We start from the raw sequence: 17124 nt of genomic DNA, 5'->3' as shown, positions 1-17124 counted from the left end.
GGCCCAGCCTGGCGCCCCTCTCCGGCGACTAGTACAAAGCAAGCAAGACGGAGTCTCACCAGCCTCGCTTCTCACCAGCCTCGCTTCCAAGAGGTGTTCTGTTTGTCTTCCTGGGTGTGTTTGTTCTTCTGGCAGCTTGCCGGGTATATGTTGGAAATTCTTGGCCAAGACCACAAGCCAAATGTGTTAGAGACTACCAGATGAACCAGCCATCCCGATTCTGGGTAGAAACCAAAGAAACCAAAGAGCTAAGCGGTGTGAACAACTCAGATGCTCACCAGCAGATGGGCGGGTCGACAAAATGCGGTCCATACACTCATTGGACTCGGCCCTAAAGGGGCAGGAAATCCGAGCACAAGGTCAACAACGAACACTTGGCTTTCTTTCTTTCTTTCAAATACTTTTACTGGGGCTCTTACATCTCTTGTCACAATCCATATATTCCTCCATGTGTCAAGCACATTTGCACATATGCCGCCATCATCATTTTCAAAGCATTTTCTTCCCATGTGAACCCCTCATATCAGCTCCCCATTTCTTCCCCCTCCCCACCACCCTCCCTCATGAACCCTTGATAAGCTATAGATTATTTTTTCCATCTCTTACATCGTCCTCTGTTGCCCCTCACCCACTTTTCTGTTATTTGTCTCCCTGGGAGGGGGTTCTAGACTGATCCTTGTGATTGATTCCCCCTTGTGATGAATTCTCCCCGCACCTTCCTCTATCCTCTTGGTATATCTACTCTCCTTGTTGACCCTGTGGGGTTTATCTATCCTGGATTCCCGTGTTGCAGGCTCTTATCTGTAGCAGTGTACATAGTCTGGTCTAATCCAATTTGTAAGGTAGAATTCAGGTCATGATAGTGGGGGGAAGGAAGCACCAAAGAGCTGGAGAAAAGTTGTGTGTTTCATTGGTGTTATACTGCGCCCTGACTGGTTTGTCTCTTCCCTGTGGCCCCTCTATGAGGGGATGTCCAATTGTCTACAGATGGGCTGTGGGTCTCCACTCCATGCCATTCCCATTCACCTTGGGTATGGTTTTATTCCAGGTCTTAGATACCTGATACCTGATCCTATCGACTCCTCATGATCACACAGGCTGGTGTGCTTCTTCCATGTGGGCTTTGTTGATTCTCAGCTAGATGGCTGCTTGTTTATCTTCAAGCCTTTAAGACCCCAGATGCTATTATATCTTTTGATAGCTGGGCACCATCAGCTTTCTTCACCGCATTTGCTTATGCACACATTTTGTTTTCAGCAAACCTGTCAGGAAGGTGAGCATCACGAAACGCCAGGTGAAAACTTGGCTTTCTCTCCCCCAGCAAGGCGAGATCTGAAAGGGTAATCAAGGTAACAAGTTCATTTACAACAGCACCTAAGAGAGCAAAGTACCTCAGGATAAACCTAACTAAGGGTGTGAGAAGAACATAGATAAGGAAGCGGAAACCTCCATGGAAAGAGATGAAAGAAAGACTTAACTCAATGGGAAGCTGCTCATGGACTGGAAGACTTAATATGATGAAGATGTCACTGTTACCCAAAGTGATCCACAGATCCCAGGCAGCCCTGGTCCAAAGCCCAACCACCTTCTTCACAGAAGTAGAAAAGCCAATTCTCAATTTCTTAGAGAATGACCAGAGACCCTCCCCCCTCCAAACAGCTAAAAAAAAATAATGTTGAAAGAGAGGAACAAAGTTGGAGGCCTCACCTTCCTGATTTTAAAACATACTATACAGTTACAGGAGCCAAACAGCCTACAACATACAGGGGTTACTACAGAGAGACACCTCAACCAGAGATAAACGTACACATCTGTGGTCCACTGGAGGTTGACCAGGGGCAGAAAGGGGTCTCTGAGAATGATGCTGAGCAAAATGGATTTCCACGCCATCCACACGTGCCAAACAACGCGCCTCGGTCGCCCCATCTGCTGCGTGGGAAATGAGCGTGATCCTGCCTCCCTCCTCTGGTTCTAAGGAGTTTCACTCTTGCTTACACCTTCTGATCTTGCAGCAAAGGACACTGGGGTGAGAGGTTTGAGTCACTCGCTCCAGGTGACGCGGTGATGACATGGTGGAGCTGGGATTGGAATCCATATGCCCCGGCTTCAAAGCCATGTGGTGCCCTCCGTCGCTTCTGCTCAAAGCCAGTCTCTGAACTGCACATCGTGCCCCCAGGGGCTTCCTGAGTCATGCCTTCCCTTGGAGGAGGGCCTGAAGTCTCTGCTCCTTTTCCGGCCAAAGTTCAAGGGACTCGCCTTCCAGACGTGCCTCTCCCACCCAAACGCTGGCGTCCAGAAGCCCCTGGGGCCTAAACTCCGAAGCGTTTCACTCGGGGGTGGCTGAACTCAAGGGCAGCATCTGCGACGTTTCTGGCCCAGAGAAAGTGACCTTGAAGCAGAGGTGACCTCGCTTCATGACTTGGCAGCGCGCGTCAGGCCCCAGACGCGGAGTCAATCACTACCGCAGATGAAACCCGGGTGTTCGGAAAGACGTCCTTGGCACCAGGTGCAGATGCTTCTGGCTGTGTTGAATTTCCACGGGTCCCGGGATGTGCTGTCGCTGTCATGGTCACCTGTTGGCCTGTTGTTCTGTGGCTGTCCTTCTGGGCGCAGATGACTGGGAAGATCAGGCTGTGTTCCTACTACGCCTTGTGATTACTCAAGTGACCCACTAAAAAGCGGTGTGTGTTGGCATGTCTTTTGTCGGTCCCTTGGGAGATATGTTACCAGATTCAGTAAAGACTTGGACACATACATACATGCATGCATACATGCATACATACATACACACATACATAGATACACGCCCGCCCCTCCGGCTGATTCCTGAATTGAAATTCTACTTAGAGGTCTCTTTCTCCTCACCCTTGCTGTCCCTACTCCAGACTCCCCCCCGCCCAAAGCTGAGGACAAAGGATACCAGGTACCCCCACTCCCAAGTGTGGGATCGTGAAAGGAAGGGATGGGCGCGGAATGTTCTGTCTGGCTCATCACGCCCTTGTAGGCCAGGTGATGAAGAAGCCATGTTTCAAGTGGAAGAATGGCAAGTGAGTTTGCTGTGCAGAGAACTGGCCTGCTCCCTACCTCAGTAGGCCCCCAGGTTGAATGCACGGTGGGCACTCTTGTATTAACTTAAAGGTTGGTGGCTCAAGCCCACCCCGCGGGAGACGCAAGGCCTCATGGTCACCTTCAGTAAAGACAGCAGCCAAGAAGCCCCTCAGGAGCAGACACCCTGGGGCCACCACGAATTGGAATATCTACTGGACAGGCAGTGGGTTTGTTTTTCAGAGAATCCAAGAGTGTGGCACATGCCCACTGGCATTTGGGAGATAGAGGACCGGGCGACAGTGAGAGGTATTCAAGGGACGGGGCGGGAGGGTGCCTCAAGCCCCCCCCCCAGGGTGGACCTTGCAGAATGTGACCTGTGGAGGGTTTGAGGTCACCTTGAAGGAGGTCCCATCCCAAGAGAATCGCTCGGTTGGGGGTGGGGGCAGGGAAGATACATGGACTGGTGTTGAGTAGACCCTGAAGCCAGGTGCTGAAGGGAGGCCCCAGGCAGCCAGCCAGCCAGAGCAGGTTGTGTCCGAGTTGCACCTGCAGGTAGGAAATCCCCAGGGATGGGAGGCTCTGAAGGAGAGAGTCAGCTTCCAGGCACCTGCCTGTTCATAGCACCAATCCCGGATCACACCTACGCTAGCCCAGCCAGAGTTTCCCTGCTTACTCTCTCCCCGCTGCCAAGTTCAGGAGTGGCACCTAGTGGCCGGGGTGGCTAGGAGGGATCATGCTGGGGTCTTAGACCTTAGAGGGGAAACTAACATGCACCCTTCCCCCTTTCAGATCCAAGGCACAGGTGAGCGGAAGGTGGGGGAGAATGAGGGGAGGGTGAGACATTCTGAATTGGAATACAGGTCAAAGCTTTATTGTCAGACTACCCAAAAAGAGTCTGGAATTACAGCAGTCAAGCACCCAGGCACTAGCCAAAAGGTTGATGGTTCAAACCCACCAGCGGCTCTGCAGAGAGAAGGAACTGGCAGTCTTTCCCCTTACAGATCACAGCCGATATGTTGATTAAATCAGCTGAAAGGTGCCCAGCAGCCACCACCGCATCAGACCAACAATTTCTGCCTCAGGTGTGTCCCCCAGGATGCCAACAGCTGCTCTTTCCAAAGCAGCTCATGGGGCCATTCGTCCAGACCAGGGGTCCTCAAACTTTTTAATCAGGGGGCCAGTTCACTGTCCCTCAGACCTGTTGGAGGGCTAGACTTTAGTTTATTAAAAAAAGAACGAATTCCTATGCACATATCTTCTTTTGAAGTAAAAAAAGCAAACGGGGCAAAAACACCCGGCGGGCCGGATAAATGTCCTCGGTGGGCCGCATAGGGCCCCACGGGCCTTAATTTGAGGATGCCTGGTCTAGACCCCACCCTTTTGCTTCTCAGTCAAGAGCTTAACCCCCCGTGCCAGCAGGGCCTGCATTCTACTACCCCAGACCAGGCTTTCTGTGTGTCCTTCTGGTGAGGACTACTGACTCTACCGTGAGCTGTGAGAAGAAGGAGGAGAAGAAATAGGTGTGTCTCGGAAGACGGGCAGCCACACGCTCCTCAGACGCGAGGATGGTGAGACTGTCTCCTGTCATTTGGACATGATCTCGGAGGGACCAGTCCCTGGGGAAGGACAGCTCACCGGCTGGTGTCTTGTCCCGTGGCCCACAGGGTCACTGTGAGTCCGCACCAACTCAAGGCCACCTACAAAACAAGATGTGATGGGGATCTGGGGGGCAGGGAGGGGGGAAAAGAGGAGCTGATCACAAGGGCTCCATAGAGAGTCAGTGTCCAGAAATGAATGATGGCCACAGACGTGCAAATCTGTCTGATGCCACTGATGTGTGGATGGCTGTAAGAGTCCCCAATAAAACGCCCTTAAACACAAAAAATTAAATAAAAATTAAAATAAATGTACAAATAAATTAGTCCTCAACAGGTGTGAAGTTAGAGTCTCTCCTTTCCACTTGGGGTGCTCGAGAAAGTCAGATGTCTCCTCAAGGCGTGTTTGCTAAAATTTGCTAAATGGAGCTTTCTCAAACAGAACGGGGGGGGGGGGGGGAAAGACAGTATATGTGGACTATTTAGATTAAGTCTCCAGAAAGTATTTTAATGGCAGAAAATACATCATTAAAGATGTGTTTTCCCAAGGGGGAAAAAAACCAACAAGATGCCTTTGTTTGAGTCTAAAACATAAACTGAACCCCGTGGTTGGAGAAGCTGTGGGCTGTACGCAAGGCTCCATCCGGGACAGAAGAACTGGGCAAGGAAGGTCACCGAGGCTCGTGCCGGGAATGAACAGTCCGTGTGGCCTGGAGCCAGCCCAGCACCGCAGGCTGTGTGTCAGCTACAGCCAGCTGCTGCACCAGCACCACCCCTGCCCGACTCTCATACCCCATCCCAGACCACGGGCCTCGGGGTGGCCCCTCAGCCCTCCCTGCCCCAGGCTTCCTTCCAGTGTATCAGAGACCGTGTGCTTCCATGACTGGGTTTGAACCCCAGCCTCACAACTTAGCAGCTGAGCCACCTGGAGCAAGTTGCTTAACCTCTCTGAACGGCAGTGTTACAACCTGTTACATGGGGCCGGGGATCCCGTTGGGGTCTTTTCGTGGCTGAGATGAAGGGCCACGTAGACACAGTGAGCGCCCGTTGGGTGTTGACTTTCATCGCTCCATCAAACGTCCCCATCTCACTCACAGCTGCGGGCCCTTGAGAAAAAAAAAAAACCTACCCTCACTACATCTTGGCTACTTTGCTGTGAAAAATAAACTCGGGACTGGGGTGACTCGCTCGTGGCTGCAGCTGGGGCTGGTGGCAGGTGGACTTCAGAGAAGAGGGAGATCCACTCCATTCCCACCCCAGGGTGGCCAGGAGAAGGGAAGGCAGCTCAGGGTGGGACCGGGGAGGGAGCAGGATTGTTAGACTCTCTCATTCCCCCAACCACCGCCATCGCCACCTGGCCGGGTGCCTGTGCTCTCTCGGAGCCTCTGGGATCTGTCCCCCAGGCTGCACCACCTCCCCCATGGCCCTTGAGCTCCATCAGGAAGCAGATGGTGCCGAAGGAGTTGCTGCCAGGTGGCCTTGGCACCTCGCTCGCTGGACCCACAAGAATGGCCACTCCGAGAAGGCCCGGACCCCTCCTTGCCTCTAACTTGCCCATCACGTTCCTCTGCCATCAGCTGCCTTCAAAGGAGGCTGTGCATTTTTGGCAGACCTGTGGTCAAGGGTGACTGCCCACGTGAACTGCACCGAGTCACCCCCAATCCAAGGCACCCCAACCCCACGAACAGCGGGACCAGAGGCTGCTGGGCGGCACTGCCTGACCCTCACGATTGGTGAGGCTGATGTTCAAGAGCAGATCGCTGGCCTTCCTTCCAAGTCCATCTCTTCTGGAAGTTCTCATGAAACCCCTTCAGCAGCTTGGCAACATGCAAGACTCCAGAGACAGACAGACGGGCGGTGACTGCACATGAAATGCCTTGACCAGCGGGGGGAACCTGGGCCTTCCGCGTGGCTGATGGGCCTTCAACCACACAGCCACTCTGCCAGCCTGACCATGTTATGGGAGTAGGGCAGGGGGGCTCGAGCCCCCCACAGTGAAGCCGGGCGTGGAGCTCAGCCTCTCTCCCTCCCAGGGGAGTGTCAGGAACCTCCTCCCAGAGAGCTAGCGGACCAGCCACCAGCCCTCGTCTCGCACCGTGGGCTCCCGAGGGGTGTCAGGGACTCCGACAATGAGGAGCACATGCACTTGTGGGAGGAACAGAAGCGATGGAGGCGCAAGGACCCCAGGCGCACGGGAGGACGAAGGTTGCAGGGGCTGGTGGGCCCAGAGGGCTCCTGGGTCAGGAGGAAGAGGAGCCCGGGTAGCGTAGTGGTTCTACGTTGGGCTGCTAACTGCAAGGTCAGCAGTTCAAAACCCTCAGCCGCTCCTCGGGAAAAAGATGAGGCCTTCTACTCCCCTGAAGAACCGAACACAACGATCAACATATAACCCCCTCCCAAGGGGATGAACAACAGAAAAAGGGGTGAGGGGAGACAGCAGTTGATGTAAGACATGAAAAAATTTTTAAATAAATTACCAAGAGTTCATGAAGGAGGGTGGATGGGGAAGGGGGGCAATGAGGAGCTGATACCAAGGGTTCAAGTGGAAAGAAAATGTTTTGAAAATGATGGCAACATACATACAAATGTGCTCGACACGATGGATGGATGGATGGATTGATTATGATAAAAACTGGAAGAGCCTCCAATAAAACTATTTAAAAGAGAGAGAGAGCGGTTGTCTCAGAAACTGGGGGCAGGTCTACCCTGTCCTATAAGGTTGCTTAGAGTCAGAATCCACTTGGTGGCCATGAGCTTGGGCTTTGGGTTGGGCCAGGAGGAAGGATCTGGTCAGAGGAGGGGGAGGATGGGGACTCCCAGGACACACCTGGCTGCTGTCCTCTCTTGGCAGGGTCTATCTGGCGGGCTCTTAGATGGAGGATGAGAACCTGAGAGGTGGAGTCGGACAGCCTCAGGGCTCGAATCCCAGCTCTGCACCCACTGCCCACGGAGCCTGAAGCGGATTCCCGAATTCCTCGGAGCCTCAATTTTCTGATCTGTGACAGAGGGACGATTGCAATCCTGTGTGGCTGCTAACTGAAAGGACCAGAAGTGTGAGTCCCCCCTCCCAGAGACACCTCAGAGGAAAGGCCCAGGGATCTACTAACAGGGAAACATCAGCCACTGAAAACTCTAAGGATCAACTGAGCAACAATAAGTTTTTGTTTTAAGAAGATGGTGCCCTTGGGTGGCCTCTGGAGAGGGTCCCGTGGAAGTAAGACATGTACAGAGGTGAACACACCAGCCACAAGGGCTGTCCCGGTGACTCTGAGGTAGTAGAGGGTCCCCCATCCTGTTACAGCTCCAGGAGAGAGGCAGCAGCCAGATCAGCCTGCCCCTCTCCTGGCCTACCTTGCCTGGGCCTGGACTCAGGGACACATTTCCCAGCCAACCCCCAGACCCCCCACTCGGCAAGGACACACACATTTCCTGCTTGGTTCTCAGGGCCTCCCGGGCGGGCTAGGAGCAGATGTCCCGCTTCCTGCCCAAGCCCGTGAGCTGGGTTGGCTCCTTTCACTGTTTCCAGGGAAGAGACATGCTGGCTGGAATTCTGGGCTTCCCCAGAAAGGGAAGCTCACTCTTCCCTGCTTCTGCCTCCTTCTCTCTGCTCGGGGGGGAGGGGCCCCCTGGTCCAACATCCAGTACAGACACGGCTGGGCACTGCCATATGCGTGCCGAAGCTGGGTGCTAAGGAAGGGAGATCCAAGAAAATCTACCAGCTTGTCTTATTCCTGGCTGTCCCCGACACCTGGCACCAAGTAGGCTCAAGACACATTTGTGAACGACTTGACTGGTTTGGTTAGTTCAGGCAAAATTCCTTTAGCGTGACATGATGGGGGGGGGGGGTGCAGACCCCACTGGGTGACCTCGTCAGAGGGGGTGTACATGTTTTGTGGAGTTTCATCCCTGTGATTCATTATGGCAGCCAGCATTTTTCCATAAGCCCAGCTTCCGCGGATCAGTGTCCTTCTAAAGCTCAAACGCCATGCCAGCTCACTATCTGGGCCTTCTAATGCACTCCGGCCCGAGCTGTCCTCACGGTTCGGTGACACCGAGTCACGGTGTCCCTGCGGACAACAGAAGGAAACCCTGCCTGGTCCTGCGCCATCCTCACACTGGTCCTCGCCTTGGAGCCCGTCGAGGCAGCCACTGTGTCGATCCGTCTTGTCGCAAGTCTTCCTCCCTTCCGGGGCCCCTCTGTTTTACCAAGCTCAGTGTCCTTCGACCAGGACTGCTCTCTGCTGATGCCGTGTCCAAAGTAAGATGTGAGATGATGTCTGGCCGTGCTGGCCTCCAAGGAGCACTCTGGCTAGCCTTCCCAAGTTTGTTCCTTCAGGAAGTCCATGGTACTTTCCACATTCTTTGCCAGCCCCTTCTTCGGTCTTCCCTAGTCCTTGTCCAATGTTCACATGCATCAGAAGATAGCCTGGCTCGGGTCAGGAGCACCTGGGTCCTCAAAGTGACATCTTTGCTCTTGAATACTTTGAAGGGGCCTTGTGCAGCCGCTTCCCCCAAAGCAGTGCATGGTTTGATTCCTGACTGCTGTTTCCACAAGCATTCATTGTGGTTCCAGGCAGGATGAAATCCTTGACAACTTCTGTGGTGGTTACATATTCTGGTGTCAGTTTGAAGATTCAGAGTGAAGGGGTGGAGTCTAGCCTGTAAATCAGGTCATAGCTTGATGACCTTATTTGGAGGCGCTAAGGAAATAAATAGCTTGCTGGAGGTGGGACACACACTCACTCCCTGGGAGACATTATAGCTGACAAGACACATGGAGCTACTCGAGTGCCCTGAGCTGGAGGATCCTTGTGGAGACCCCTGCCAACGCTGGGATGCCTACAACACCACTGGATCCACAAGACTTCCCACCCACTGGCCTGTGATCATCCTGAATTCAGCCTCATTGCATGTGTTTCATAAGTCTGAAGAAGACTCTCTTGATTGGTATCGGACATAAGGGCTAATATCAAACTTATGGGCATGATCTGGACTGGGCTGGGATGTTTTCTCAATATTCAATTGCTCTTATATATAAAGCTGTTTCTTATACACATATGAGTGTCCATGAATTTGTTTCTCTAGTCCACCCAGACTAACAACTTCAATCTTCTCTCCATTTACCACGATGTTGTCTACTGGTCCAGTTGTGAGGATTTTCCTTACATTGAGCTGTAAGCCATTCTGAAGGTTACAGTCTTTGATTTTCATCAGCAAACACTTCAAGTGCCTCTTCACTTTCAGCAAGTGTCAGGCTGGGTTCTCTAAGAAGCAAAACCAGTGAAAGATATACATACACACATATGGCTTTCGTTATATATGTATATATACACATATATGCATATACATGTGTGTAAATATACACATGTGCATGTATACACACACACATATAGATCAAGAACATGGCTCACATAGCTTCAGAAGTGGTCAAATCCAGGTCTGGGCGGGTCTCAAATGTGTTGGTCAGATGTGAGGCTGGAGGCTTCTCCTGTGATTGCTGATGGGTCCAAGATCAGCAGGAGAGCAACAGGCTAGTGGTAACAGAGGTGAATGAATCTTAGTTCAGGCTTATGGTTGCAGAGGCAAGTGTTGCCAGGGTCACCAGATGAGATGGTTGGTTGGCTGCTGATAACTCCCAGGATGGGCTGGCAACATGGCAGGCCACTGGCTCAAGTCCAAAGAACCAGAGGCTGATGAGCCAGGTGCAGGATTTAGACCCAGCCAAACACAAATAAGATTTTCCACAATTGACATGAATCCAGACTCTCAGCTACCTCTTGAAACGGTTGAATGCCATCCAATTCTTTTGGGCCCTGTGACTCTTTGTATTCCTTGCATCTTCTGGTGCTTCCTGCGCCATTCAGTATTTTGCCCATAGACTCTTTCAATATTGCAAATTAAGGCTTCAGGTTTTTTTTCTTCAGTGCTCCCAGTGTGAAATATGCTGAGCATGTTGTTCCTTTTTGGCCTCCTAACTGCATTTTACTTTTGCACATTGTCATGGTAATACAGTAATGTGTCTTCTCCAGCTGCCTTTTGAAATTTTCTGGGCAGCTCTCTTGCTTCTGCATTTCTTCCATTTTTTCTTTATCTATTCTAAGCTCCGTGACAAGTTTTGGAGTCTCTCTGACACCCACTTTAGTCTTTTCTGTCTTTTTAGTGACTGTTTGCTGTATTCATGTATGATATTCGACAGAGAGAGAAATTGATTGATCACCGGTTTGCTTCTCTAGGGGACCCAACTAGCACAGTTGCCATTCATGTCATTGACAAAAGGTAATCCCACTGAAGAACTCACTGGTCTTGCAAAATTCTGTCACATGATCTCAACTTCGTTCCTATCACTAAAGTCATGTTTTTTAATGATTGATCCAACATTCACATTCCAATTCCCAGTTATTATCAATGTATCTTGATTACATGTTTGGTCAATTTCCGACGGAAGGAGTTAGTGGAATTTTTCAATTTCTTCATCACAAGCTTTTGGTGGTGCATACGTTTTGGTAATACTTGTATTAACTGAACTTCCTAGTACAGTTGCTGTATAGGTATTCTCCTATCTCAGACAGCATTGTATTTCAAGGTAGATCTTGGAAGTGTTCTTTTTGAAAATGAATGGATGTCATGCCTCTTGGACTTGCCATTCCCAGCATAGCAAACAATCTGACTCAAAATGGATACTTTGCATCCATTTAACTCACTAATGCCTAGGACGGCGATCTTTATGCATCCCATCCCATTGTCATGATTTCCCATTCTCTATTTCACATTCCCATTATGAACGGATGTTGGCAACTGTTTCTTCTCATGTTGTGTCGTGCCCCGTCCTGAAAGGTTTACTCCATCCTCCATATTAAGGTTGTGTGTCAATCAGGGGAGACTAGAGAAGCAGATCTAGGGAGATTCGTATGTGTATAAGAGAGAACTTTATATCAAAGATTAACTGTACATTAAGAAGACATCCAAGCCCAGTCCAGATCAAGTCCATAAGTCTGACATTACCCCACATGTCGATACTAGTCCATGAATTCCTCTTCTGACTCATGCAACACATGCAATGATACTGAGTGCAGGAAGATCACAGGCCAGTGGGTGGAAAGTCTTGTGGATCCAGGGTTGGTGTAAGCTTATCAGTGCTGGTGTGGGTCTCCACGTGGCTCCTCCAGCTCCAAGGCTCTGGCTGCATCCGTGTAGCTCCATCTGGCTTGTCAACATGAATATCTTGCAGGGAGACAAACAGAGAGAGTGAATCTGTCCCACTTCCAGGGAGGAAGACAGGAGTTCCCAGAATCCTCAGGGGAAGGCCATGCCCACACAGAGGCCTCATTGGCTATGACCTGATTGACGGGCTAGACTCCACCCCTTCGCAAGTTGACAGGAGGTGACGTCACTGCCGCAGGTTCACTCCCCTTTGACGTGGCAGCTCTTGCCCAGCCGTATTTTGAGTGTCTTCCAACCTGAGGGTCTTCTCTTCTGGCAGTCTGTCTGACAGAGTTCCACTGCTATTCTTAAGTTTCTCAGTGACTGAATTCTCAATGACAGACACCCTAGTCCTTCTTCGTGGTTTGTGCTTAGTCTGGAAACTCCACTGAGACCTGTTTACCATGGGTGGCCCTGTCAGTATTTGAAATAGTAGTGCGATACCTTCCAGCATCGCACCACCCAATTGACCACAGAACAAGACAGGTGGGCACTGAGTTGTCATTATTACCCAATGCCCATGCCCATTCAGACCCATGGTTTCTCCTGCCCGTGCTCCAAGCGCCTGCGATTTTCATAGTCACTGGGCTTTCTCCGGTTTTAGCTACAAGCCTGTGGTGAGTGCTTTGTAACTAAGAATGGTGCAGTTCACAGTAGAAAGATTTTATACGACAGTTTTGTTGTGAGGATTCAAGTCACCTTAGAAATACTGCCTTTAAGCAACACGCAACCATGTCTGTCACCTATGGCAGTCTGATTTAAACGGAGAATAAACATTACTAGGGATTCTGTACTATCTAGTACTGCAGGAGGGCCATTGGGGAGGCAGGGGGAGGTGACACCAGGAGTTAGTGCACCGAGGGCCACCAACCCTCGTGACGTCACTGTCCCCTTATCCTCAGAGCAGGATGAAGTGAGGAATGGAAAGTCTAGGAGAAGGGGGCCTTTATGGGGAACCACGGGGACTTCTGGCGTCTTAAGAAGTCTCCCCCCCCCCAAGAATCTTTTATGACCATTCCTGGAAAATTCTGTGCTGGGATTAAGCAAGAGTTTCTCTCAGAGCTTGGATGGTGTCCACAGAAAAGCTGGTAATCGCCCCACCCACAGGGACCCCAAGGGAGAAAAGACCATAGTCAACATCCATGAAGACCACCACCAAGAAACGCCACGGAGCTCAGTTCTCCTGTGTGCCGCTAGAGGTCGCTATGAGCTGGTGGGTCTCAATCACAACCGGTTGGGGTTTGCTTTCTCCCAAAGGCCACGCGAGAGATGGCTTGGGGAGCATCCCCACCCCAGCCTCAAGCCCCAAATATCCTCCAAGAAGCTGGGCTTCCATTTGAGCAAAGACAAGAAGCACTATCTGGGTATTGGGGGAGCTGAGTCTCTCTGGGCAGCAGCAGGGAGGGGTGGGACACGAGGCTGGAGGCGGGAGCAGGGTCCAGGTTTGCCTCTAGTTTTGCGGGCAGAGAGAAACTAACATAAGAGACCTAACACGCATGGATGATTGCCACAGACCACAGCGCCTTGTGTGTCCCAGTTCATTTCCAGCTCACCACCAGAGCGGCGGATTTGACATTCTCGTTGCTAGGGGACACTGGTTCCTAGCGACCCGCGCACAATAGACCCAAATGCTGCCCAAGGGCCGCCATCCTCCAATTGCTGTGTGGGAGACCATGGGGACCATGGTTGCAGCCACTGTGTCAGCGCAGCTCATCCAGGGCCCTCCCCTTTTCCCACTGCCCCTCTACTCTACCAAGCACGAAGCCCTTCTCCAGGGACTGGTCTCTCTTGACAAAACGCCCAAAGTATGTGAGACCAAGTCTCATCAATCTTACTTCTAAGGAGCATTCTGGCTGTTACTTCTTCCAAGACATCTGTTTATTCTTTGGGGGGTCCGGGGCCCTTTCAATAGTCTTCCCCAGCACCGTCATGCAAATACACGGGTTTGTCTCCCGTCTTCCACCATAGCCATCGGGTCCACTCTGACCCACAGCGACCCTGTGCGCCACCAAACGAAACGCTGCCCGGTCCTGGTCCATCCTCACCATTGTTCCCAAGCCTGAGCCCCGGAGGCTTCCCTGATGATTTGCTCGGCGTACAGATGGAACGAGTCTGGTGAGAGGATACGACCCTGACGCACGCCTCTCCTGAGTTCCAACCATGCGGTATTCCTTGTTCTGTTCGCACAACTGCCTCCTGACCCGTGTACAAGCTCTTTCGGTATTTGACAATGCTTCGAAGTTAGGCACAAGGTGTTCAGCGGCTTCTTCGTCCAAAGTGGGGAGCCAAATCCTTCTCCGTTGTCTGTTCTTAGTCTGGAAGCTTTGCAGAAACCTGTTCACTTTGGGTGCCCCTGCTGGCATCTGAAATGCCAGTGACAGAGCTTCCAGCGTCACAGCCACACACAGTGCGTCAAACTGAGAGACAGACGGTCTTCTACCAATTAGCCCCCATTTTATAGAGGAAAAAACTTGAGTCTGGGGCAGCGGATGGGGCTGAGATTTTACCCTCCCTGGCAGCTCACAGCGTCATCTCCTCGATGCTGGCAGGAGACTCAAGATGCCTGGGTCAGAAACAAAGGCCTTTATTACTCAGGGCACAGATGGCAACATGAACTTCATGTTCACGCTGGTCCTCTGCTCCCTAGGGGCACCATAGGTAAAGCTGGACGATGCTTTCCCCACAGTGGGTTCACATCACAGCCAAGCAACTTGGCTGACTGTTTATAATCTGATCGTTTTTTAACGGGCTGCAGGTAGGCAGCTAGCCTTTGCCACAGAGGGGGTGGGGGGCATCGTATTTACTATGCTGATTCACTATCAAACCTGGCCTCGGTCCAGTGGGAAACACATTCATTTCTGAGGCAGTTTGCCGAATGGGGATGTGTGAAATGACGGAAGCTTCAGTGCCTCTGCCTACAAGCTGTGTAGAAAAGCCAGCGACCCCTGGGGATCATCTTCCAACAATAAATGAAAGTGCCCACGTCGCCCGAATAGTAGCAGGCAAAGGCAGGGTGTGAATGAGCTTCCTTGATCTCCTTGGCCACTAGGTCACGCTGTCTTGTAAGGAACTGGATCTTATTCTTTAAGAGATGGAGCCAGTCACCGAGGGGTTGACAGGCAGGGAGGTGACATGTCCAGATCACACAACTAAAAGGACATTTGACCATTCTGAACGTACTCCGTCTCTATCTCTCTCACGGCCATCAAGTTCATGCTGACTCATAGCGACCCCACAGGACAGGGTAGAACTGACCCTGTGAGTGTCCAAGACTGCGTCTTTACAGGAGTAGAAAGCCCCATCTTTCTCCCTTGGAGCGGCTGGTGGTTTCAAACTGCTGACTTTGCAGCTAGCAGCCCATCCTGTCATCATTATGCCACCAGGTCAGAGATCATAGAAAGATCAGTGGCTGTGTTTGAGGGGAAGAGGAGAGGGTGGGCAGATGGAACATGGGGCCTTTGCAGGGCTGTGGCATACTGTGCCTGTCCCTGTCAAAGCCATTACATGACATTAAGCATGCATTGGAGCCTATAGGACTTGTGTGCTGCTGTGCTGCGGACAGCTATCACATGTTACTATGGACATGTTATCAGGAGAGACCAGCTCCTGGAAAAGGGCATCTTGATTGGTAAATGCAGCAAACGAGAGGAAGACCCTCAGCGAGATGGGCTGACAGCAAGTGGCTGCAACCCCAGGCTCGCATAACAACTGTGAGGACCGCGCAGGGCGGATCAGCGCTTGGTTCTGGAGAGCGCAAGAACTGACTCCGTGGCGCTAACAACAAGAACAGCGTCCTTCTCCAACTGTGTGGCTGGCGGCTTCAAACTGTCGACCTTGCCGTTCAGCAGCATAGGCCGCTGCTACACCATCAGTGATCCTGTATCCATGGCAACACAGGTACACTCACACTCCTGCAAAAGGTAGACGGTAAAGGAAACGGAATGCTGGGTGAGAGAGGGCACATGGGAACTCTATACTTTCTGCGCAATTTTTCTACAAATTTAAAACTGCTCTTATGAATAAAAGTCTATTAAAAATATTCTTAAGGAAAAAAAATATTCTTAAGGTCACGTTAGGGGACTAGTTTCATGAAAGCCCGGCGGTGTGGTGGGTTATGTATTGGGCTGCTACCCACCAGGTCACAGTTCAAACCCACCAGCCTTTCTGAGTGACAGCAGACACACTGCCCCGGAAACCTGTCCTGCAGGGTCACTCCGTAGCGATCGACTCCACGGAAGGGGAGTGTGTTTACATTTTCATCTAGTGGACCAATTTAGACAAAATTCTGCTCTAGTCTTAGGACCCACTTATCCAGCTGTCTCTACACCCTCAGGGGCAGCTTCCCTATCGGGGACCCCATGGGTGGCCAGGTCAGAGTGGCTCTCCTGCTCAGCTGGACCCTCTCAGCCTCTCCTGCCCCTCCTGCTTGACTGAGGCAGTTTCCTCTCAGGAGGCTGTGTGTTTTTGTCCCCACGGAGCAGAAGTACATGCACCCGGACTCGAGAGGCCTCACGGACTCAGGAACTGTCTGCCTCTGGCTGGCTCGAGCGCCGGCTGCTTTCCAGGCTCCTTCCTCCCTGCTGTGCCGGACTGGGATTCCAGGTCACAGCTTCAGTGAGTACTAACACACCCACCCACACACACAGCTCATTGTATACAGCGTGTGTCTTCTCGTCTATTCTACAACTCCTGTCTGGCTGCCAGAGATGGAGGGAGCAGGTGAAACATCAGTCCCATGGGCAAGGGAGGGGAAGCCTGTCCAAGGACCCCTGCAGGATTCTAATGGCCAGTCCCCCAGGCAGGGTCCCCCAGGATGACTTCTTCCTGAGATGGTCTCCAGCACCACACAAAGACCACTCACTCACCACCCCCACCTCGCCTCATGTCCGTTATCCTAGGAGGTCCATGGACCCCAGTTTGAGCCCTCCCACGGAGTCAGGCATGAAAGGGAGCTGGGACTGGGTTAGGGCTTGACTCGAGCCCTAACTGGCTGGCTGCAGCCCTCCAGTAGGTGCCTGTAAACCAAGCCCCTTCCTCTACCCTAGATGGGTGCATCAACATCCTGGTGCCAGTGCCACCCCCCACGCCCCTTCTGCCCCTCCTCTGATTCACCCAGGTTAGGAAAAGCCACGTGGATAACTGGAGCTAACTTCCAAAGGATGGGAGTTTGTTTTTTTTGAACTTTCTAACTTGTTAATTTCACAACCACCACCAAAAATACAGACATGTTTGACAAGCCAAGGTGAATTGCTCCTCCCCACCCTCACTCCACAGCACACTC

The sequence above is a fragment of the Tenrec ecaudatus genome, chromosome 6 (assembly GCF_050624435.1).
Source record: "Tenrec ecaudatus isolate mTenEca1 chromosome 6, mTenEca1.hap1, whole genome shotgun sequence".
Taxonomy (NCBI): Eukaryota; Metazoa; Chordata; class Mammalia; order Afrosoricida; family Tenrecidae; genus Tenrec; species Tenrec ecaudatus.
Note: the sequence above shows the minus strand (reverse complement) of the source record.